Raw genomic sequence first — 23,760 nt, forward strand, 5'->3', positions numbered from 1 at the left:
GTCAAAAATCTGGTATCATTTATCTCGGAGTATAATTAGGAAGGGTTAAACAGAGAAAAGGAAGACGATTTATTAAGATTAATGTTAAACATTTGCCAGAACCATAAACAGCAAAAGAATTGTATTCTATACCATGAGTCATTTTCTATGCTTTCTATACTTACGAGGGTTGGAGGAGGAGCAAGATTTTTAAATTCAGATACAAAGCTTGTTATATTCTGTGACTTTGGTTTCAGCTAGGAAAAAGGTTATTTTCTCTGCCCTTTTAAAATGGGAAGTAGCATTCAATTAATGACTGCAGAACTAAATAAAAGCCAAAGGACATGGGAACACAAATATCCCCTTATTTCTCCTTTCTCATATACAATCCATGATGACTTATCTGACATATGAAATGATACTGGGAAAAACTTAATAGGATTTGCATAAAGTGACTATATATAGCCACTTCTGCCACAGCTTAAAAATGGAACTTGTATGTGGTTGCCCAGAAACATAAGATGAAGCAAGAGGTTATTTGCCTTTTAATTCTCATAAGTAATGCTAGACAAGTGACAATATACTATCAATCTTTGTAATGAAGTTAGAATTCCGTGTCAACAACAACACACAGAAAAATAACTGGATATCTTCAATATTTGGGGGAAAACATGCTAAGGGTTCAATGCTGTTCCTTTTCTAGAAGAAAATAAAATGACAAAAGTCCTAAAAAACTCTGAGCTCTCATTTCCTTGTCTTTTTTCCACAGGCAAATTATTTATATCTAGACATGTCAGGATGAGAAACAAAATAAAACCTTCACCATAAAAAGTCAAAATGATAGTTCAGAAAATAAATGTAAAGATTACATTCAAAGTCAATGAATAAAATTGTTTCAAACTGCTTTACTTAGGTTATACTGTTGCCAGATTTGGGTTCCTAGGCTCTTGGCTATGCCGCCAGAAAGAATTCAAGGGCACAGTATTAGAACAGTGAGATCCGATAAACCTTGTGGCTTAATTTTATTTCGATGTTTATCCACTGCTTTTGTCTGCAATGAACAGCTATGGGTATTTTAATATATGCCCATAAAAATCTATCTATTATGGTAGAAAAAACAGGTTCCACTTCTAAACGAATTTTAAGTTATGCCAAAGCAGCTTTGTGTATTTCCAGGTGGTGTTCAGATTCTTGACCCAAACCACATTATCATAACTCAGGCCTCCGGCACTCTCCTGTTAATTAAGATACTGTGTTTGGGTATATCTGGTCCCAGTTGATAGTTAAGCAATGAGGAAACTATCACAAAGAGGAAGTATACCGCACAGCAGTGTCGATGGATTACAAAGAAGACAGTCACTAAACTTTTTTTTTTTTTTTAATCATCATTTTATTGAGATATATTCACATACCACGCAGTCATACAAAACAAATTGTACTTTCGATTGTTTACAGTACCATTACATAGTTGTACATTCATCACCTAAATCAATCCCTGACACCTTCATTAGCACACACACAAAAATAACAAGAATAATAATTAGAGTGAAAAAGAGCAATTGAAGTAAAAAAGAACACTGGGTACCTTTATCTGTTTGTTTGCTTCCCCTACTTTTCTACACATCCATCCATAAACTAGACAAAGTGGAGTTTGGTCCTTATGGCATTCCCAATCCCACTGTCACCCCTCATAAGCTACATTTTTATACAACTGTCTTCGAGATTCATGGGTTCTGGGTTGTAGTTTAAAAGTTTCAGGTATCCACCACCAGCTACCCCAATTCTTTAGAACCTAAAAAAGGTTGTCTAAAGTGTGCGTAAGAGTGCCCACCAGAGTGATCTCTCGGCTCGTTTTGGAATCTCTCTGCCACTGAAGCTTATTTCATTTCCTTTCACATCCCCCTTTTGGTCAAGAAGATGTTCTCCATCCCACGATGCCGGGTCTACATTCCTCCCCGGGAGTCATATTCCACGTTGCCAGGGAGATTCACTTCCCTGGGTGTCTGATCCCACATAGGGGGGAGGGCAGAGTCACTAAACTTTAAACGTGTTGATTGATAATAAAGAAACCAAGAAAAAAAAAAGGGGGGGGGGGGCAGAAAGTAAAAGAGGGAAAGAAGAAAGGAAAAAGGAAAAAGAAGGAACATGGAAAGGAAGGAGAGTCAGAAAATGGGTAGAAAGGGGCAGAAGGCAATGTCAGTGAACAATGTTTCTTTGGTTTGACAGAATTCATTTGCCTTCATGAGGTTTGTAAGTCTGAAACTGCCATAAACACTGTGTGACATCTGTTTCTTTTGGTATGAAGAACAAGAATATGGAATTTATCTTGTCTATGCCTAACTGCCACTTACCAAAGAAAATCAAAAGAAACAAATAATACAAAGCTCTAGATATGGTACATAACAGTCTGTAGCCTCATTTTACATTAGAGGGGGAAAACTTTTGCACAACACACACTATATGATTTGTATTTTTAAATATGGAGTAATTACAAGAGATTATAAATGTACTTGGAATTCCAATTCCATTTCTTTCAGAACCAAGTCTATGTTTAACCTTTGATTACTGAACTGATGTACAGAGGAACGAATGTAGTAAGAGGAAATATCATGGAGTCCCAGAAAATGATCCTATCAGGCTGCCCTAGGAATCAAAGAGCTAGTTTCAGCCCCTTGCAGCACCATTTGCTAGCCTGTCACTTTGGGCCTGTGTTTAACTACTCTAACACGAGGATAACAATATTGGCCCTCATAGTCACTTTGAAGATCAAATAAAACAATGCACGTAAAAGCACATTTAGCTGCTATCAAATATAACTTATTAAGAATATTTCTAATCCAATAAAAGTATAATTATTATCACATTTTAGATAAATGAATTTATTAACACCTATGTTACCTATGAATAGGATAAAAAATTAAGAATTTCTAATGTTTATACTAATTGTCTATTTCTTCAGAACTATAGATATTCTTTCCTTATGTATTTTCTTCTTGTTATCCAACCACCTCCCCCCACTATCCAGCTTTTAGTTCCCTTTATATGATTATTTTCTCATACTTTGGTTATAAACAAAGCTATCTTTTCTAAAATACTCCTCTCATGCCACTTTTTTTTTTTTTTTTAATAAATCTGTCCTTTAGGATTCTCTTTTCCCACCGGTTTTTTTGTTTGTTTTGTTTTGTTTTTGTTTGTTTTGTTTTCTTTAAAGTTAGGCACTTTTTCAAAGTACCACTAAATAAAATTTTTCCTCTATTTGCAGGCCAATTGAAATCTCAGTAGAATCCATATATCCTAAACTTGCCTCTTAGAATAAGACTACAGTTAGATCAGAATAAATAAGTGTCTTCATTAAAAATTGTTTTACTATATTCCTTCCTTAAAATACACAGAAATAAATTAGGCTGGTGTCCTGCCATTAAATCAATCAGCCATTCCTGACTGCTTGATGTCTATAATTTTCCATAAAGAGAACTGCATGCATGGTCTCTTATACAATGGTGTGGGTAGGTGGTAGAAGTAGATCATGTAATCATTTTAAAACAGCTCCCTTATTTAAATTTAACATTTGAAATCATGCAAAAGTACACTAATCCACATAACCAGAAAACCCAAAATAAGATTTTAAAAAATTTAACTCTACTTTTATAAAACGGAGACATATACTAAATAAACTGGTATACAGACTTGCAGATTATGTCACAATCATTGTAAATTTAACCCAAGCTCTTACTCTGTATAATATATGAAAAATGATATTCATGGGGTTCAAAGGACGAAGGGCATGGGAGCACCTTGGCCTTCCCACCAGACCTGCCCTCGTTGCTGGCCAGCCTGCTCTACCTCAGGCTGAAGAGCCAAACTTAAGAGGCTTGAAGAACCCCAGGTCTGTTAAAATGAAAACTGGCCAAGCCATGGTTATCTTAGGATAAGAAAACTGTGCTCTGTAAACTCACCATTTTCTATGCTGTTTGTATAAAAACTATACTTTTAATTTTCCTTTGCTTGTCTGTGTGTTTATTTTAATAAAGCTCTCTTGGTTAAAAATATCTATTCATAATGATGACCCAGAATCACACAAAATCCCAAAGCAAAAGGTACATCATCAGACACTATTATATTCAGTAGTATTTAGTGTTAGTTGTACAGCACATCTTTTAAAATCCATGTAAGTTGCTAGTTCTGGGACAAAATGGCATAAAATCATTTCTCCCTGTTCCTCCCCTCTAAATACAAGTAATTAACCTGAAAATAATTCAACAGACATAAAAGGGCTCTGAAAGGTGAAACGAAGAAGGTGAGCAGCTAGGATCCTCAGAACCTGAGTGACACCTTGGTGAGCTCCCTGACATTTCATTTTATCTTCCACATATCCCTGAATGGGCATGGGAGTGGTCTGCATCCTTGAACCAGAAGCAAGCAAAAAACAGGAAAAAATGTATACGAGTCAGTCCTCTGGCCAAAGCACTGGGAAAGGGGCAGTATAGAGGGACTTGGCAGGGAGAGCCATATCCAGCGGCAGCAGCAGGACTAATCTGCTGCAGCAGGGACAACAGCAGAACCTGGACAGGTTGACCCAGCATTGCCCCACACTGCAGCAGGCTCACCCCTCCATTCATCCTGGTAGTACCAGGAGGCCTGATGTCTCCCAGCATTCCAACCAGTGACAGGAACCACCCACAACCAGTGGCTCCTGACTATTAACCCAGTAGCAAAGACAATCCAGGCCAGATATCTCTGAGCCCTTCACCCAATGGTAGAAGACAAATGAGGCCTGGCGTTTCCTGTGCTCCCCCCAGTAGCCCTCTACCCAGCAACAGGTAGTCCAGCTGGGAACTTCCCTCCTCCAGCACCATCATCAAAGATAAAGCAGAAATGCTAGGGGAAATGCTCTCTGTCCTGTAGCTCCAGCATCTCATAGTCCCACCTAATGATACTGGGAGGGCCCAAAGAAGCACCAGCCACTCCCACAAGTGGCCCCAGCAGGGATGCAGTGGAGAACTCAAGAGGAGCCAGAACAAAGCTGATCAGAGTAACACTGCAAAGACCCAGAAATGAAACTTTTATTGGAATTACCACCCACAAAAGTAGAACAGAACCTACATGCTAAACCCAAAAAGGGCAACTACCTGGTAAAATAGAAGATTTAAATAGAAGAGTTCCAAACAAAATATCCAAAGTGTCCAGAATAAAATCAAAGATCACTTGTCATACCAAGAAACAGGAAAACTACAACTTCAATGAGAAATACAACCAACTAAATGACTTTACCAATATGAATCAGATGTAAGAATTCTCTGACAGAGATTTTAAAGCAGCCATGATAAAAGATAGCGACTGGCAGAATGGATTAAAAAAAAAAAACGACCCAACCATCTGCCGACTATAAGAAACTCACTTCAAACATAATGACACAGGTAGGGTGACAGTAAATGATATACTATATATCATTCTAGCATTATTCAAAAAAAGGAGAAACTATATTGAAATCAGATAAAGTAGACTTCAGAGCAAAGAAAATTCCTAAGGATAAAGAGATCAATCCACCAAGAAGATATAACAATATTAAATAAGTATACAACAAACAACAGCTTCAAAGTACATGAAACAAAAATTGATACAGCCAAAAGGAGAAACAGACAAATATACAGTGATAGTTGGGAGTTTTATCAGCCTACTCTCAGCAATGGATAGAAGTAGACAGAAAATTAGCAAAGACACAGAAAAAACTGAACAATTCCATCAACATTTATAGAATACTCCACCCCCAAAAAACTGACTATACATTCTTCTCAAATGCCCATGGAACATTCACCAAGAGAAACCATATCCTAAAGACGTAAACAAACTTTGGCAAACCTAAAAAACCTAAGAATCATACAGAGTATATTCTGTGACCATAGTGAACTCAAACTAGAAATCAATTACATATTTCTAAACCATGAATGAGTTAAAGAGGAAGTGTCAAAGAAAATTTAAAAATATATAGAACTAAATGAAAATGAAAATACAACATATCAAAATTTGATCATTCTCCCCCCAGGCTCCCTAAGTACTAATTGCCCTTTATCTTGTTTACATTCCTATTATTTTTTCTGATTTACCAAATACAAAAATTCAAGCTCTTGATTCTTTTAAAACAAAGAGGATGTCAGTGTCATAATAAATAATATACACTAGATTCTGCTAAGGCAATTACAGAGTTGCTGTGTTCAGCTGTTACAGAAAATGCAGGTGTAAATTTTTGTGAACACACAGAATGGACAGAATACCACATTCTAACACATTCATTCATTTTATCTGGCTTACAAGAGAAGCAATGCCTATTTGTATTTTGACAATGATGGAAATCCCACCTAAGAAATGTGAAATCAGCACTACCACTTTATAATATGTTTGATAATATGAAAGACACATGGAAATTAGAACTTTTTGATCTTACAATCCTGTTTTTTTTTTCAATCATTTACACATCTCCTTCTCTCACACACTCACTCATACACACACACTCAATTCATATTTAAAACTAATGGAAAAAATGTGGCAAAAATAATACTCCAAAACAACATAAGTCTCCCTCTTAACTGAAAAATAAATCATAATCTATTAATAATACTATTGATACTACTATGGCATTTAAAATGATTATACTAATACTTTACTGTCCCATATGTAACACTACTTATTTCTCTCTCCATTGTCTTTTTTAAAGCACAATGGAAAGAGAAATAAAGTCTGGAGCCCCCTATTATGTTTACACTTTATTTTTTAATCCTTAATTGAATCACTCAGCATATGTCCTCAATCAACTATCCTTCACCTTGTCAGGGACAATTAGAAGTTTAATCTGTTTTTCTAAAGTGTCAGACAGTTTAGGATCACTAAAATTTTTATAAGCTTAGTGTACTTAATCACTTAAGTCATTAAATAAAATGTTAAAAAACCAACACTACCTAGAAAACTGTGGGGGAGAGGAGGGAGATATATGGGAACTCATGATTTTTTCTGTAAACCTACAATTGCTCTAATTAAAAAACAAATTACTGAACCATATCTGATGTTGAGGCAGCTTCTAAACTTGTATTCATATTTACTAAAGTGATATAAATTTGAAGAAAAACTTCTAGTAAAATGAGAATGAAAAGATCTATATTTAGGATCAGATCAGGACAAAAACTTAATACATAATAGAATAAATTAAGAAGGTTCAAATATAGCCCTTAGAATAATGAGCGAGAAATATTCATCAATTAAATGACTGTAGAGATTGGTTACACTGAACAAATCTAATGCCTCTCCTTTTTCAATGGTCTTAAAGGGTTCATAACAAATAGGTTTAAATGTAAAACTTGAAACAAACAAACAAAAAATACCCCAAAACCTTGAATAGGCAGGAATGTAAGAGGAAGGAAGGCTGGTGATAATCTAAGGGGAGACGGGTAGCCGGAGCTCCTCTGGAGCAGATGAAGGCCAAAGAAAGAACCATGTGTTTAGGGAGATAAGTAGCACTCTTTCAAGACATTGCTGGTCAATAAAACTGTGAGATACTAGCTTGTGTTTTTGGTGGACGAAGGAAAAAGGACATTCTTAAGCAATGAATGCCTTTTTGGGGACATACAGTATAATAATGCTGCTCACCACCTTATTTGAAAAAAAACAAAACAAAACAAAACTGAATAGTGTTCCTAGAACCAAGTTCTTATGGTCTATCTGATGTGGAATCTCTTGGAACTGAAAAGAAACCGAGAGTTATATTAGAGATAGAATAACTGAAAAGTTATTTAAACAAGTTGTAAGGGTAAAGACAAAAAAAAAAAAAAAAAAAAATCCACCTTGCATATCTATGTAAGAGTACAAGCTTAAAAATGATGGGGTGGGGAGAGATGTATATTAAGAGACAGAAAGATGAATATTTGCTGTTAACGTAAAATGATAATACTGTTACATTAAAAAAATTAGCTTTAAAAATACATTCACTATAAGCCTTCTAATAACCATTTAAAAAATACTTAAAAAGTAAGCATAGAAAAACAAGTATGTAAGGTTAAATATCAAAATATTAACAGTTATATCTGGATATAGAAGATGACTTATTTTCTTCTAATTATCTGTATTTTCTATTTTTTAAATAGAAAAAGCATGTATTACTTATAAAGTTGTTTAAATTATATAAGAAGATCTATGTCTTGTGCACAAGAGGAGAAAGAGCTATAGGGAATGAAGGTCTTGGCTTCCATAGCTTCTCATCTACCAACATGTCTTCTTGTTGGAACTCCCAACTTCAGGACAAATAAGGAACCAATTTTGGAACAGTTTAAAACAGGGAATTTATAATTTCAAGGTGACATTTATTATGAACTAAATGAATGATTGTGCAGATTAAAATGTCAACACAATACCTGATATACTATAGAACAGATTACTAACATCCCTAATCTACAGAAAATACCATTTTAGAAAGAACAAAACATTTTTATAAAAATTATAAACTCAAGATTATGAATTGTTAAACAAAATACTATACTTGAGGTCCCACTATTATTTGCACTCAAAAATACACAGCTTGAATAATTAACTGAAAAATGGACTCAACAGGCCCAACTGGTAACCGACACATTACATCACGTGGCTATGCTTTTGGGGAGAACATGAATTTCAAACTATAGGCAAATATGCTTCCATACAGAGTTAAAAGAACGAAACATTGATACAGGATGGAAAGACAGAGTTCAATCTTTCACATGCCTGAGGTAACTCAAGGTATTTTTTAACTCTAATTGATCTGTGGTATTACTAAGAAATAATACTGTAAATTTTTCTTTACTGAGATTGGGGTCATTCAATGTAAGCTTCCTCAACTTTTCTCCATTCCACTTTGAAATTTCTCTGTATACTCAGTCATCTTCACTCTTCAGTTTTCCTTTTTCAGGTTAATCACCTTTCCCCAACAACAACAACATAAAAGGTCTCTTAATTCTGTGTCCTACTACCTTCTCATTTCACTAACTCATCCCTCTTATCCTTCTTAAATCTTCAATCACTTTCTCTCCACCAAGTCCTTCTTTTGGCCTACAATACACTCAAGGCATCATTATTGGGGGGAAGAGAAACATTCCCTGACAGGGAGAATGCCTGAGATTAACAAGCTAAAATGTGTTAGAAGAGTAACTTCCCTTCAATCTATTTACTACTTTTTATATCTAGCAGTCATTCAAACCTACTCAGTTGAATTCTTCCTTCAGGTCACTAGCTACAAACCTTCTAATCCTCAAATCCAATAGGACCCTTCTCAGGTCATATCCTTCCATAACCTCTATGTAGCATCTCCTCAAAAAGCTCTTGTTTCTTGCTTTCTGTGTCACTAGCCTCTATAAGACATCTTTTCCAGCCTACCTCTGCTGGCTTGCCTTCCTTCTCTCATCTTACACAAGGGTCTGGTTTGTGTTGGGCCTTTTCTCTTCTCTCTATCCTTTCTCTTATTTATTGACTCACTCCTATGCCTTCAGCTATTTCTCTCAAGCTGTTAATGTCATCAATCAATCTCTCACAAGCTTCTTTTCTTCTTTTCCACTGAGGCTGTCCTAGATCCAGAACCTCATTACCAGTCCAATTTCTCATTTCCAGTCTTTTTCTTCTTTTAGGTCATTCTACAAACTATTGATGGAGTAATCTTTCAAAGGCTCTGGTCACATCAGTGTTTTCTATTCAAATACCTTTAAGAGCTCCCCACTATCTACTGTTCAAAGTTCAAACTCCTTGATACATGATTCAAGTTCCTTTGAGCTAAACCATATGCCACTCTCTCTAAGAATCCTACCCTTTGTTCACTATATCTGAGGAAGGCTAAAAAATACCTTGGGTTTTCACCTACCAATACCTGTTGAAAAGCTAGCCAGCATTCAAGACTCAGTTCAAATCCTATCTCCAACTTACCCAATCTGTCTAGTGCAGAAGTAATCTTTTTATTCTTTGTGTATAAAAGTACTTGACAACTTAACATCAATCTCATTCTGCCTGGATTTTAAAGGACATGGGATTTCTTAATTCCATTAACTGAATACGACTAGCGTAAGAATCTTTCTTACTTGTTTGTTCTACATCGTGCCTCCATACAGTAGGCAGTGTTGAACTCAGATTATTCATTTGCTTAACAATTACTTGTCCAGGATCTGGTCTAAAGTTTGCCTCTGCCTTATTTCTGAAGAAAAGATCTGGGAAACAAATTAGCTAAATAAATTGTGTGCATGTGCACATACACTTGTGCATATGCTGAATAAATAATTTAAAAATTATTTCAAAGCACTTTCATTTGAATTATTTTACAAAAATAAGGAAATCAATTCCATTCCTCGGTATATACTGAAGAGAACTGTAAACATGTTCACATAAAAACCTGTACACGAATGTTCATAGTGGCATTATTCATAATAGCTTAGAAGTATAAACAACTCAAATGCCCATCAATGGAAAAATGGATAAACAAAATGTGGTACAGCCATACAACAGACTATTATTCAGTCACAAAAAGGAATGAAGTTCTGATACATACAATAACATGGAAAAACCTTGAAAACATGATGCTAAGTGAAAGAAGCCAAACACAAAATGCCACATACCATATGATTCCATTTATATGAAGTGTCCAGAATAGACAAATCCATAGAGACAGAAAGTAATTAGTGGTTTCCAGGGAATGGGATGTGGGTGGCATAAGGAGTCAATGCTAACAGTTACGGATTTCTTTTTGGGGTGATGGAAATGTTCTGGAATTAGGCAGTGGAGATGGTCACACAACTCTGTGCCTATATTAAAACCACCGAATTTTACACTTTAAAATGGTAAATTTTATGTTACATGAATTTTATCTCAAAAAAAAAAAAAAAAAAGAAAAAAAATAATTGTGAATTTGGGCCTGAAAAATTACTTGGACTTACAGTATAATGAAAAAACCTTTTAATCAGTGGTTCTAGGTTTAAGTCAATTCTGCCACTTACCAGCTCTGTGACCCTTAGAGACCTTACTTAACTTTTCTAAGCCTCAAAAACCTCATCTATAAAATAAGAACAGTAGTAACTCACTAAGTTGCTGAGAGATTCACAAAATGATGAAAAAAGCATTAAATAAACCCTAAAACCCTTTAGAATGAGAAAGCCTGTTTGTAATTTTGTGTACTTAAAATGATTTTTTAAAAATCCTGAACTACAATGAATAGTCATTAAACTACATTGTTGCATATGAATGGCATCTTGGACCTATGTAGCACTTATCCAACAGACACTAATAGTATAATACTTTACAGCTATTTAATGTAATTTTCACAATGTGAAGTGGCATAGCATGACAGTTACAAGTTTAAAATCAGTCTCTGTCCCTTGATCTTGGGCAAATACCTCACTTCTCTAGACATTAGGGTATTCCCCCTGTAACGCAGAGAATGGGGGGTATATGTACACCTAGTGAGTACTCAATAATCAGCAATTATTAATTATTAGGATCCAACCTGTAGAGTAAGAAGTTTAAATGTCTGGTCTCAGTTTACAAGATAAATCTGAGGCATAATCAGGAATAGAGAATAGGTATTTTATATACTAGTTTAGGTCATTAAAACAGGATATGTTTCAGTGCCCTTCCTATGTGTTTTTTTAGCCAAATACTTGGATTTTCTGCTTATTAGTTAAGGAAAGACATAGTCCTCTTCAGAACCTAATACAAGGCCTGACACAAGTGGATGCTCAATAAATATTTATCGATTAAATAAAGCACGTTATTACTGACTGCACCTTCAACCAAGCATCGGCACATCAGCATTAACTACATATTTTCAAATATCAGTACTTTTACGGATATAAAAACATTTTGCATTTAAGTTTTCATTTGGATGTCTTATATGTTCTTTGCCATTAGTATAAAGGAAGGTACAGATTATTTCAAAAGAGAGGGGACTAATTGATAAACGAAACAATAATATGAAATTGAAGTAACAAGTATTCTTATGTTTAAACTTCTGAATATATATTTTGTCTTCCATAGTAGTTTTTTGAGGGCAGGAGTCATGTGTACTTAATTTCAGTATCTCCTCACTGAAAAGGCACTTAATTATACTTAGGTTACTTAAAGAATTGGTTAAAAATACTTCTTGGTTATATAAAATTTATTGATCATATTTAATTTATAGGGAAATTCAGTGATAGGATGGAAAGTTGTTAATGTCAAAACTAAACTTCTCCAAGTATAGGCTTTTAAGAAAGGAAACATAATCATATATATGTGTATGTATACATACTTTCTCATAAAGAAAAGCTTATCTATAGCCAATTACAAAATTGTTTTCATTGGCCTTATATTTTTCTGTAAATGAGGTGACAGACCTGACTCAAATTGGAAAAATATTCAGGTCCCTTCAATATTTCTAGGATTAGCGACTTTACTGTAGGATAAGCAGGATATTTTCTTTTCTTTCACATAAAAGCCAGGTAAGCTCAGCATATGCTAAGAATTGTGAAAGATTTAACTGTAAGATATTGTCCTTGTATTCAAAATGTTTACAACATTAGTGAAGATAAAATAGTGAATGATACAAAACACTACACACATTTTTATTTGTTGGTTTGCTAAATTAAAAAAACCCTGGAGTTTGCAGCAAGATAACAAGAATTGAAATAGCCAGGAGAAGCTTCAAAGAGGAAGTAAACTTTTCACAGGGTCTTCAGGGAAAGGTAAAATCTGAACAGGTAAAGAGAATGGAGGAGAGCTTTTTGGGTCAAGTAAATAACAGTACCAACGTCATAACACATGAGTGAGTATGGGGTGGTCAAGGGACAGACTGACATCAATAAAGCCAAAGGACATAGGAAATGAAGCTGGATAAACAGCATAGATTAGAAAAGGCATTGAAAGTCACGCAGAAGTTAGATTTAATGTGGTGGAAAACGGAACCACTGAAGCTTTCTGAATAGGGGAGCACATGCGGGCAGTAGCATTTAAAGAGTAATCAGGATAATTTGGAGAGGAGAGACTGAAATGAAGGAAGGCAATCGTAATCCAGGAATGAGGCCTAAAGGGTCTGACCAGGATAGCTGCACAGAGATACAGTAGATTTTAGCAGCTATTTGATGGGCCTTGAGACAGCAGAGTCAGGGGGTACCAGGAACAAGGACGAGACAGACTACAGGGTCTGGCTACTAGGTAAAGCAGGTGTACAAAAGATAAAGACCAGGAAATTTCAAACACTAGAAATAAACTTACAAAGGCTAAATGTTTTTCAAGTACCTTATGAGTAGTTTCAATGTTTTGTTTAGTGAATTTACTGCAGATGCCTCCAAACTACACATCTCTATCGTTAACACAGCCCCATGAAAATGTGTTTACATAATAATTAGTTTTAATATTTTATATTAAATATATATATAAAATATATATATTTTAATATTTAATATTTTTCAATATTAAACAATATTGAATATTAGACAAAGTTACAAGATATCAACCCACAGATACTCAGGTAGTGAAAATATAAAACATTCTTTATATTCAAATATATATTCTCTACTGTCTGGTTCAGTCAAAAAAAATTAGCTGATCTAAAATCCTGAGGTATAGTCCCAATTTTATCTGATAGTGGTCCACTCAGAAGAAAACAAACACATCCTACCGGAAAGCGAATTCAGAACTCAACACTTTGCCATGTAGCTTTCCTGAGTTGTGCTGTAAAAGTGGGAGCAAATTTTCTGAAATTTGTAAAAAAACAGAAAGAAAAATGTAACTAAACTGATTTTGTCAGACCATCTAATAATTTTGGCTGGTAATTATTTAAACTCACAGTCATCCAGTCATCTCTTCCTCATGTCCACCAACCCTCCCTCCATTAGAATGGGTAGTATATAATGTGTAAAAGGGGAGTGGCATAAATAAGACACAGATTTCATTCATGTGCTCCCATGGCATTTTCTAAATACTTTTACTATTATTCTATTATCTATTGTCCATACATGGTTGGATGCATTGTTCTATATCTCTTTCCAAGATCATTTTCTGATAGAGCTGTGAAAGAGAATTGAAATGTCCAAAAACAGCAAAAATAATCATGACTACTATTACTCACTGAGTCCTTCCTTTACATTGTGTGGCCAAACTCATGCGTTTCATACATTGTCTCAATTAATCCTTACAACGATCCTATAAGGTGGGTATTTTGATTATGTCCACTTTATAGTTAAAGAAACTGAGGTTTAGGAGACTTTAAGAGATTTGTGCAAGGTCATACAGCTAGTAAATGGCAGACATGTTCATCTGACCAACTCTTATTAATGATCAGATTATACTGTCAGCCCCAAACATGTGTGACTAAAACCAAAAGTAAGAGTTATAAGGAACGTGGACATACTACTGACTGTGTAAAAGATTTAGGGAGGGGTAAAAGAACTGTGTCAGTGATACAAAAGGATAGATTCCTTAACTCACATTCCTTTCATAGTACTAAAAAGACCATACTCATTCCTCTTTTAGTAGGATGACTTCTATTAGATTACTATTTGATGGTTTTGTCACAACATCTATCATCTCAGGTTGGTCTAATTAAAAAAAATTTTACTACTAATATCAACTAACTAGGATGGTTGTTGACATCAAATGTGTGTCCATAATTTAAAAAATATTTTCTTGGTAGGATATCAATAACCTGAGCAACTGGCATAACTTCTACCAGTGACCTTGAAATAGAAACTCACCTTTTAAAGACACTTCTCTGTACATAAAATACACTCATGAGAAGATACTTCTAAAAATAACTCTCCACTGTAATTCCCTCCATATGCATCTGGGCAGAGATGTCATATTTCCTTCACAAAGCTTCCTTTTATGAGCAACAGTAAGAATCTCAATTTCAGGCTGAACCAGAACAACCCAGAACTACTAACTCCTTCACAAGATATGATTGTTTTTATCAGTATTTTATATCAACTGTCTAAATATGATGGTACATACTTACATTTTTAGCTCTACAAAACATTTAACTAGAAAATAAAAGTTATAAAGTTCTGTCTCCCTTCCCCCTCTTTTTTCTGCTGACACGTGGCCTCCCACAAAAGGGCTAATGTAATCTTTGCAGACCACAGATAAGGAATACGAGGAATATGACCTTAGGAAACTAAAGAATAGACAATTAAGCACACAGCAAGTGATTCAGAAGTTTAAAATTTGTCATCTGTGTGCAAAACCAGCAAACAGTCCTAACTCGTTAAAAACACATGTACAAAGTAATAAAATGCAGTTAGTAACTTCCACTTTTCCCTTCAACTAGTGCCATTTTGGCAAGCAGCCATATAATCTGCAATAATCTGTCACCACTGTGAAGTACCACCCATCTACTTCCTCTGCCCCACAGCCATCTAAGCAACAACTGGGATACTTCTGGATTGTTAATACAAAAAATTCAGACAGTCGTAAGAGGCCTCTCTATGAAAGCTGCAACTTATGGTATTTGTAACTTTTGAGTTTATAACATTCATAAATCCCAAGGAAAAAAAAAGCTATACATTCCATTTCAAATATTATTTGAAAATTTTTATTTCCTTTTTTATATATTAGAAAGAATGGATTCCCCAAATTAATAATAACCCTGCAATGCTTTTTGAGTGAAAATGTATCCTGTGGATAACTGTTTACGACTTTCACACATCTAACATGTAAAATATTAGGAATTTGGAAATCAGGGTTTCTTGGGGGCCTAAACATTCCATTTAAACTTTGTTCCAAGAACCTAGTGAAGTTAGTAAAGAAACTATTAAGGTGGCTTCCTTGGTTTATAAAATATTTTGCATTAACTTTTTAACACACAAGCTATGAGATGGCATCTACTTTCCTATTTCATCTAATTTCATTTTATGGACTAGAGTAGCCCCATAAATTATTACCTCATGGCTATTTTATTTTCACACTTTAATTAGAAACTAACATTACATACCAAAACAAAACAAAAAAAATCCCCTGACCCTGCTGTCTCTAAATTTGATATTACATTCCAGAAATTGCTCTGCTTTCTATCCTATTTTCCCTTTCTGTAAAAGAAGAAAAATAAGAAGGAGCCTTTATTATTTTTTTTAAGATAACTTGGATGAATAGTGTGCCACTGTGAGTAGCTTAATTATGAAATATTGTTTTAAGTTAATAATGTCATCCATTAGTACAAACTGCATCAATTTAATAAAGACGACCTTTAACATATTTAACGTTTTTGTGTAAAAGACTATTCTGACAAGACTTTGACATTCTATTTACAGCTCAGCATTTACCTTACATATCCAGAAGAAATGAAAAATCATTGGAAAATCAAATTTTGGAAAAAAAAATCCCCACTAATATTCACATGTAGAATATCAAACTACAAATAAAAATAGAGCATATGAATCAGGTGAGTTTTTGAGGTTATTTTCAGCTGGACTTTGAGCCAAGCCTGTATATACTCACATGCAATTCAACAGTTTAAAGTACTGCTGTTAATTAGCAATTTTAGACACAAACCATATATATAATAAAACATTAATATAAAAGAAAACACCAATTAAACTTACAGTAGATCTTCTCAAACGCATGTTCTATATTTCCACTCCAATATGTTAAAAGCGTTTAGAATTCTTCATTTAGTTATAAAGATAAGATTGCCCCAAAAATGGCTTTATTTTAAAAACTGCCTCACATTCACTTACGAAAGATATAACTGAACTAATTTTAAGTTGTAAGAACAACACTGTGCTATCAGCACCTTTCATCCAAAGAAAGGAAGTTATTACAGACACATAAAAATACTAAGTCAGGCTTAAAGAAAGTACTTCCTGGTCAGACAGTTAACATCAACAGTGTTTTATAAAGCTTTCTTTACATTTTGACATTCTGGAAAGAACTTCCTAGAATTTTTTCCTTAATTTTTTCCTAAGTCCCTACAAAAATTGCTCAAGTGAAACAAATCTTATGTTAAAAAAAAAATCTATCACATTCTAATGGTTTCAGTTATGGTATCATGTAAATATCAGAACTGGTTATTATTATTGATAATATCAGCTTAAGCTTTAATTATTTTACATTTATGCACCCTTCACCCTCACTCCTTGTGTGCTAGAGTGTGGTTTCATGGGACACAACATAAGAAGGGAAAGAAACTCATTTAACAGAGGATAACTTACCAATTCCTGGATAATGAAGAAAAGGCAAATAACCAGTCAAATTTGAATTTCCAAACGTAAAGTCAATTCTCTTTTTACACTTACATTTTAAAAAATTCTTCAAGAAACCTTGTACAATCCTAAGAAGGAACTGCAGACAAAAACGGCGTGACCTGGGAGCTGCACATTGCTATCGGTATTGCAAGCTGAAGCATTTCCTGTTACAACGCCCATTGGTTCCCACAGGTGCAAGTGCCTATGGGTGTTGCCAATTTACCCTTCCTTTTGTAAGCGGACTACTAAAAGAGATTTAGGGTCAGCAAAATCAATGCTAGGAACTTCAGGGCAGAACTACCTTGCGCTGATACAGAGAGCCTCCCAAACTAGGTTGATTGTGAATTGAGGATTATCTAATTCACTAGGGCTGGAGAAAATGTTTTTCAACAAACTTTCATTATTTTTCTTAGACACATTATTATTAACACATGTGTGAGTTCCCCCAACAAATACTTGTTAATTGCCTTTGCTGTAAAAGCATTATCCTAGGCACTGGGAATACAGTAATGAACAAAAAAGACAAAGTCCCTGTAGTCATTCATTTACTGTTTAGTGGGCTTTTGAGGATTTCACATATAATTAGAAAACTTTCATAGAAGCAGAGACTAAAGAAATTTGTATGGAAACCTGGAAAGTCAGATAAACTGCTCACTACTGAAAAGCACTGGTATCAAGGTCATCACCTTAAATCTTAAAAAACAAACAAACAAAAAATTCCATACCCTAGTACAAAAAAAGTAGAGTTCTTCACATTTTCAATGTTTCAGAAAGGTCATGTTAGAGGTAATGGCATATGTTCCAGCAGGGAAAAGGAAAGGTATTTCACCATGAGTCACCAGTGACTAAGTTCTTTTAATTCAGGCTTAAAACACATTCCAAACTCAATTTCTTATACATAGTGAAAACTGATAACAACCCCAAATTAGCATTAGAAATTTGATTTGACCAATTTTCAGGGTCAATATCAGCATACAAGAAAAACAACTGAAGTGTTTTTAAAGGGTAATGCCCCTGTACCAGATGTTATTATTTTGGCCTCAGTTTTTAATGCCTAGGGGCCATGACTTTAATGCTTGCTTCTTTTAGATTTTGTTACAATTAACACACTTTTCTTGGGTTTTAGTCAGGCCAACACACAATCATCTTCTATGTACGGTGGCTTTTATTTGTATTGAATAAAATAAAAATAAAGTAAATTCAAGGCTGCTCAAAGAAAAACGCAAAATTCAGAGAACAAAGTGTACAGATAAACTCTACTCTTCCAAACTATACATTTCCTTAGGATTTTACTTCCTATGTTAAAATAACAAAACTTTTTTAGTCAATACATTGGAGGAATTCCCAAAGCCAATTTTATCTATTTAGCCATTTAATAAACATTTATTGAGCTCCTACTATATACTAGGTACTGTACAGTAATGAATAAAACAGACAAAAATCCCTTCCTTCATAGAGCTTAAATTCTAGTGCAGGAAAATAAGACAGACAAATAAAATGTTTGGGTTGTCAGAAGATGGTAAAGGCTATGTAGAGGAATACAATATGAAAGGTGGGGGCAATAAGAAGTTTGTTCACAGTTGCAACTTGATTATATCACAAAGTAAGGAATGTTGCTTTGGAAGACGAGAATATTAAGCTAGTATAGGCCCTATCACTGCCTCAAATGAAAGCAACACCTGTTGAAAATGACAGAGACTCTCACTTCACTTGTTACAAATATCTAGAGGAAGGAAAACAAATCTCCAACAACCTGAAATTAGAACCAGTCTCTTACCAAAAAAAAACACCACCTAAGGAAATAAAAACAACAAATCCCAAACATTCAGAGTCAAAAGTCACTTTAGGGAATATTACCAACTCTTAAATTGAATATAACAAGTTTCCCATATAGGGATATATATTTGCTAACACTGGCATCAAATTTATCAACTGTCAAAGTCAGAAATGAGTTCTTCACTTAAGAAGTTCTCTTCATTGGCAGTCAAAATTATATTTAAATATTATTTTTGAACCTAGATAAGTATTTAAATGTAATACAGTTCCACAAATAGTTACTGGGCAGATATTACGTGTGAGACACTTAATTAGATGTGTATGACACTCTTCTTAAAAGCAAGAAGATGGACATCTAAGAAGAATAAGACAAGTACAAACCCTATAATGTAATATCAGAAAGAAAATTAGTGTAATAAGAGTACAAGTCAAGTACTTAGGGATGTCAAAGGAGTGGCAAGGAGGTTAATCAGAGAGGGCTTCTTGAAAGATGGCATTAGAGGCTGGTCCACAAAATGAGGACGAGAAGGCATTCAGGGGAAAGAAATGGCAGCAACAAAGACCTGAAGGTAGCAAATGAGTAAGGGTTTGGCCACAAGCAGGTCAGTGTGGTTGGGACACACGGCATATATATGGGAATCATGGGGAGATAAGAACTTAAAAACAGGTTGATAAATCTGTATTGAATTCAGTAGGCTATGGGGAATTATTAAAGGTTATGAACATGTGTACATTAGGGAGAGTAAGAGAGCAAGAGCATAAACAGGAAGGAGAGAAAGGGAAATGGTCACAAGTCTTTCCCTGGCACCTTGAGGCCCCCTTTAGCTCCTTCTTAGACCATTGAGAGGTATAAAGTGGAAGGTTGAAAAATCAGATATAGGTCACAGTGATCAGTTTTGCTACTGTCTGTGTGACCTTGGGAAGTTAATCACCCTCTCTGAGTCTCCATTCCCCTATGTGTGAATCTATTAATCATTCTTCAGAGTCAGGATCCATGGGACTCAGCAAATGATTGGAAGCAAAGCAAAAAGAGGAATAAAATTTGTCTCAAGTGATTAAAATAATAAGCAGCTACCATTTACTAAGCACTTCTTACATGTTTGTTACAGTGCTTGGCACTTTACATAAATTACTTCATTTATTCCATATAAAAATAACATGAGGTACATATTCCTATTTTACAGATGAAGGAATTGAGAGCTTTCAGACTTGAGTAACTTACTCAGGCTCTCAGCTGGCATCATGACAGAGCCAGGCGTCTAGGTCTCTCTGATTTAAGGGCCCTTTCTCCTTTTACTCTATCATGCTGATTCTTGAGTAGTAGATATATAATGCTAACGTTTATTCTTGTGTTCCATATGAATCACTGTTTCTTTTATACCCTGTTGATGTATTCTAAAAGCCTTCAATGAGGATAAGAAGCAAAGTGTGTACACAAATATAATCCACTAATTTGCTGATCATTCATTCATTCATTCAATCCACATTTACTGAGCATCCTTCAAACTTTGGTACTGTACTTGGCATGGCGGTCACAAAGATGAATAAGTCCTATCTCTGCCCTTGATGTGCTCACAAACCAGTAAAAGACAAAAGCATGTAAAAAATAACTGGTATAAAGTGACAGAAGAGAAATTTACACAAGAAACAATGAAGCATAAAGGTACCTGAAGCATAATACTGTAATTTTGTATCTCCGCTATTAAATCTTGAACTAGATAATTAAAAAACTATATTTACATGATTTTTTGAAAATATTTTGTGCTTTTACACACACACCTTTCAAGAAATAAAGACTAATTCTACAGCAGAGTAGAAAAATCGGCCATGAACTATAGTTCTGTTTTGTATATCTACTGCCAAGACTAATTAAGTTATTAATTTATATAAGAAGGCATTCTGACTTGATTAGTGCCATCGATTGCCATGATAAATACAATGTTTTTGAATTTTCATAAGCTTTGATGGCTATGGACATAAGCAGTATCATTAGCCAGAAAGTAAAACATATAAATATTCACTGCAGAGAGTCCTAGATTGATCTGGAAATAAAAGGTTATTTCATTGTCCCTCAAAAATAGTGTGCCACTAAAATTGAACTCTTCCAAAGAGTACTTTGATAACTGACTACAATATTAAGCATAAGGTACAATGTGGGGTTGAGTTTGTCCATCATTTCATTGAGACCAGAGGTAAAGTGAAAGGCCCAGAACATTAGACTCCAGAAAGTAAATTCCCAGTTTAGGAGCTAAAGTCACATGGGCCATACCTCTTTGGTTAATGGGAAAAGGGTTTTCTAGGTGTAAAACACTGATTCCAAGTCACCTTTCTTTTCCTACTCTAGGAATGAAAAAGGTATACATGTGAGATAGCTGACAATGGTTAGGAGACTGATTTGTGGTAACAAATTGGTCCCTAAATCATTCTTTTGCCAAGGAATTAGCCCTTTAACTTTAAAAACAGAAATAATTTTAAAAGATTTTAAATATACTTCAATATGTCTAACATCTCAGGTTTGACAGAAACAAATACATTAGGTTGATTTATTAAGTATTTAGATAACTTGAACAACATCTAGCTGGAATGACAAATTTTCAATTTAACTTCTATGGATTATCATAAAAATTTTAGATAGTTTTTTTTTAATTTGATGCCTATAGCTTGAAAATGAGCTAGACCAGATTTTGACCTGTAAGTGTATCACATCTAGTTTATAATTATAGATAGATAAATATCACGTATGTTTCTTTTACTAAGCTGAGTCTGAGTTTAAGCAAATAGTAACAAACTCTAAAAACTCAAATTAAAAAAAGTACCAATAGTTAGTTTTCATTCATTCTCCTATACTATTGAAACCAACAAATACAAATACTGGCATGCAATGTGTACTTTTATTCTGGTTGGCTTAAACATTAAACCAAATTAGATATCAAGGTAGTCTCTGAGATTACAGTGGTTTGACTGTATATGACCCCAGTGTAAAGAGAGTATAAAATGCCCAGTATTTACTGGGCAGCACTTGCATCCTGCTAAAACTAAGAATAAGAATATTTAAGAACTCCAAACCCAAAAGAATCTGCATTTCTGTCGTTACTATAACTATTCATATGGAAGTGTAGGCTCCTTCATAATATCTTTTGATTAAATTCTTAAATAGAAAATAAACAGTTTAAATGAGAATAGGTATGATTTATAGTTCAAATGAAAAGAAATCTCACAGAAAATCCTACTGTCCTACCTCCTGGGAATAAGCAGTTATTATAGGCCCTTCCCATCACTAAAAATTCTATTACAATGAATCTCTCCTTCATTACCTCTGGATCAATACCATAAGGCAATGTGGTTGAAATGACTGCTTTAGTAATCACTCAGGGGAGTATCAGAACAGTTTCTTTTCTTACAAGGAAATAAATTTCATGTTTTGTCTTGAGAAATGACCATTTGCACTAGTCAGAAATGAGTTAACAAGTACGGTGAGATAGCTTATCTGCTCAAACATTTCTATTACTTTGTAGAATTATTGGTGTTGAGATATACACTCCTTCTATAGACCATTTCATGTATTATATGGATATATGCCCCTTCTAAATCACCTATTGAGTTAACTGACCTTATTTTTACTTGAATTCTACTAGAGTTCTGGAAAGATAAATTTAATGTAAAAAAATTACACTCACTACATTTTAAACTAATTTTACTGCTTCAAATTTTAAATTTGCATTTGCTGTTGTTGTCCCTCCCATCTCTATAACTTCTATTTCTCAGGGGAGGACTTCTACTCAGTGGAATTTTCTTAACCACTTTAAGCACGACATTCTCTGAAGCCACATATCAGGGTAACCTCAAATAAAATCCCTAAACAGCACATGCCTTTTCCTTATTATCATCCTGATAAAAATGACTAGTAATTTCTGTATTAGATTTAAATAGACAGTTCACTGTAAGCCTTCTACATTATGTCTTTGGGAAATAATACAGCATTCCCTTCTTCCTCTTAGTTGAAGCTCTCCATTACTAAACATGGGCAAAAGACTTCTAATAACACACATTTTAAACCTGAAACAGAGGAGATATTTAAATAATTGTGAAATGCTCTAGTAATTACATTCCCCATTAATTGTTCTAAAACTATTATTTTTAAGTCTGCTTTGCTTCGATTAAAAAAAAAAAGTCAAAAAGAGGTGAGAAGAAGCAACACAAAAGCAGCAAAAAGAAGGTTAAAAAAATCCAAACACAAAACTGTTGGGTGTACTCCTAACAAAGCACATGCATACAAAGGAACATCTGAAAAGTGGTTAGGGCAATATTAACATATCCTAAATACTGTGAACAACTAGCCTGGTCATTAGTTTAATTTTCTCATCCATCAAAGGAGGAGGCTGTCTCCCGGAGTCCCACCCACTATGCTTCCCACAATTTGTTTCAACATTTTAATAGACACAAACTCGCCTCCCAGCAGGACATACAGTGTCAGGTTTAAATAGGTTTATCTCTCTCCTCAGCTTGTTCTGGAATTATGCCTAAAGCTCAGTTCTGGTAGCTTTTTGGATGAAAAATCTAATGGGAAAGTGCTATTAGTTTAGCATTCCCAATGCCTCTCTAAAAATTGTAGTTGACCTTCCAACTGTCATCAAGACATCAAAGTTAAACGTCCAAAATTCCAAACCAGTATATAGTTCCTTTAAACCTGCATCTTAAACATTGATGTCGAGGTGCTGCCAAATCTGAACAAGTTTCTTAGCTCCTTAATTGTGCTACAATGAAGAAGTAGTATAGGACAATATGAACATCTCAA

The 23,760-nt window shown here is 34.5% G+C and overlaps 1 protein-coding gene across 6 annotated transcripts in view; it reads right to left on the reverse strand.

The window, feature by feature from the left end:
• TAOK3 (TAO kinase 3) overlaps positions 1–23,760 on the reverse strand; it is a 172,408-nt gene that overhangs the window by 147,399 nt on the left and 1,249 nt on the right. Inside the window, exons 1-2 of one of the 6 annotated variants that reach the window (XM_037816552.1) lie at positions 17,157–19,237; positions 13,631–13,706 (exon numbers count right to left, since the gene is read on the reverse strand). The exons of 1 other annotated variant lie outside the window; for it this stretch is intronic. The gene's annotated coding sequence lies outside the window, so the exon portion shown is untranslated. Of the gene's footprint in view, positions 1–13,630; positions 15,005–16,547; positions 17,099–17,156; positions 19,238–23,760 lie in introns of those variants that run through there. 4 more of the 6 variants (XM_037816556.1, XM_037816551.1, XM_037816554.1 and 1 more) reach the window with 4 other exon arrangements.

The sequence above is a fragment of the Choloepus didactylus genome, chromosome 23 (assembly GCF_015220235.1).
Source record: "Choloepus didactylus isolate mChoDid1 chromosome 23, mChoDid1.pri, whole genome shotgun sequence".
NCBI lineage: Eukaryota > Metazoa > Chordata > Mammalia > Pilosa > Megalonychidae > Choloepus > Choloepus didactylus.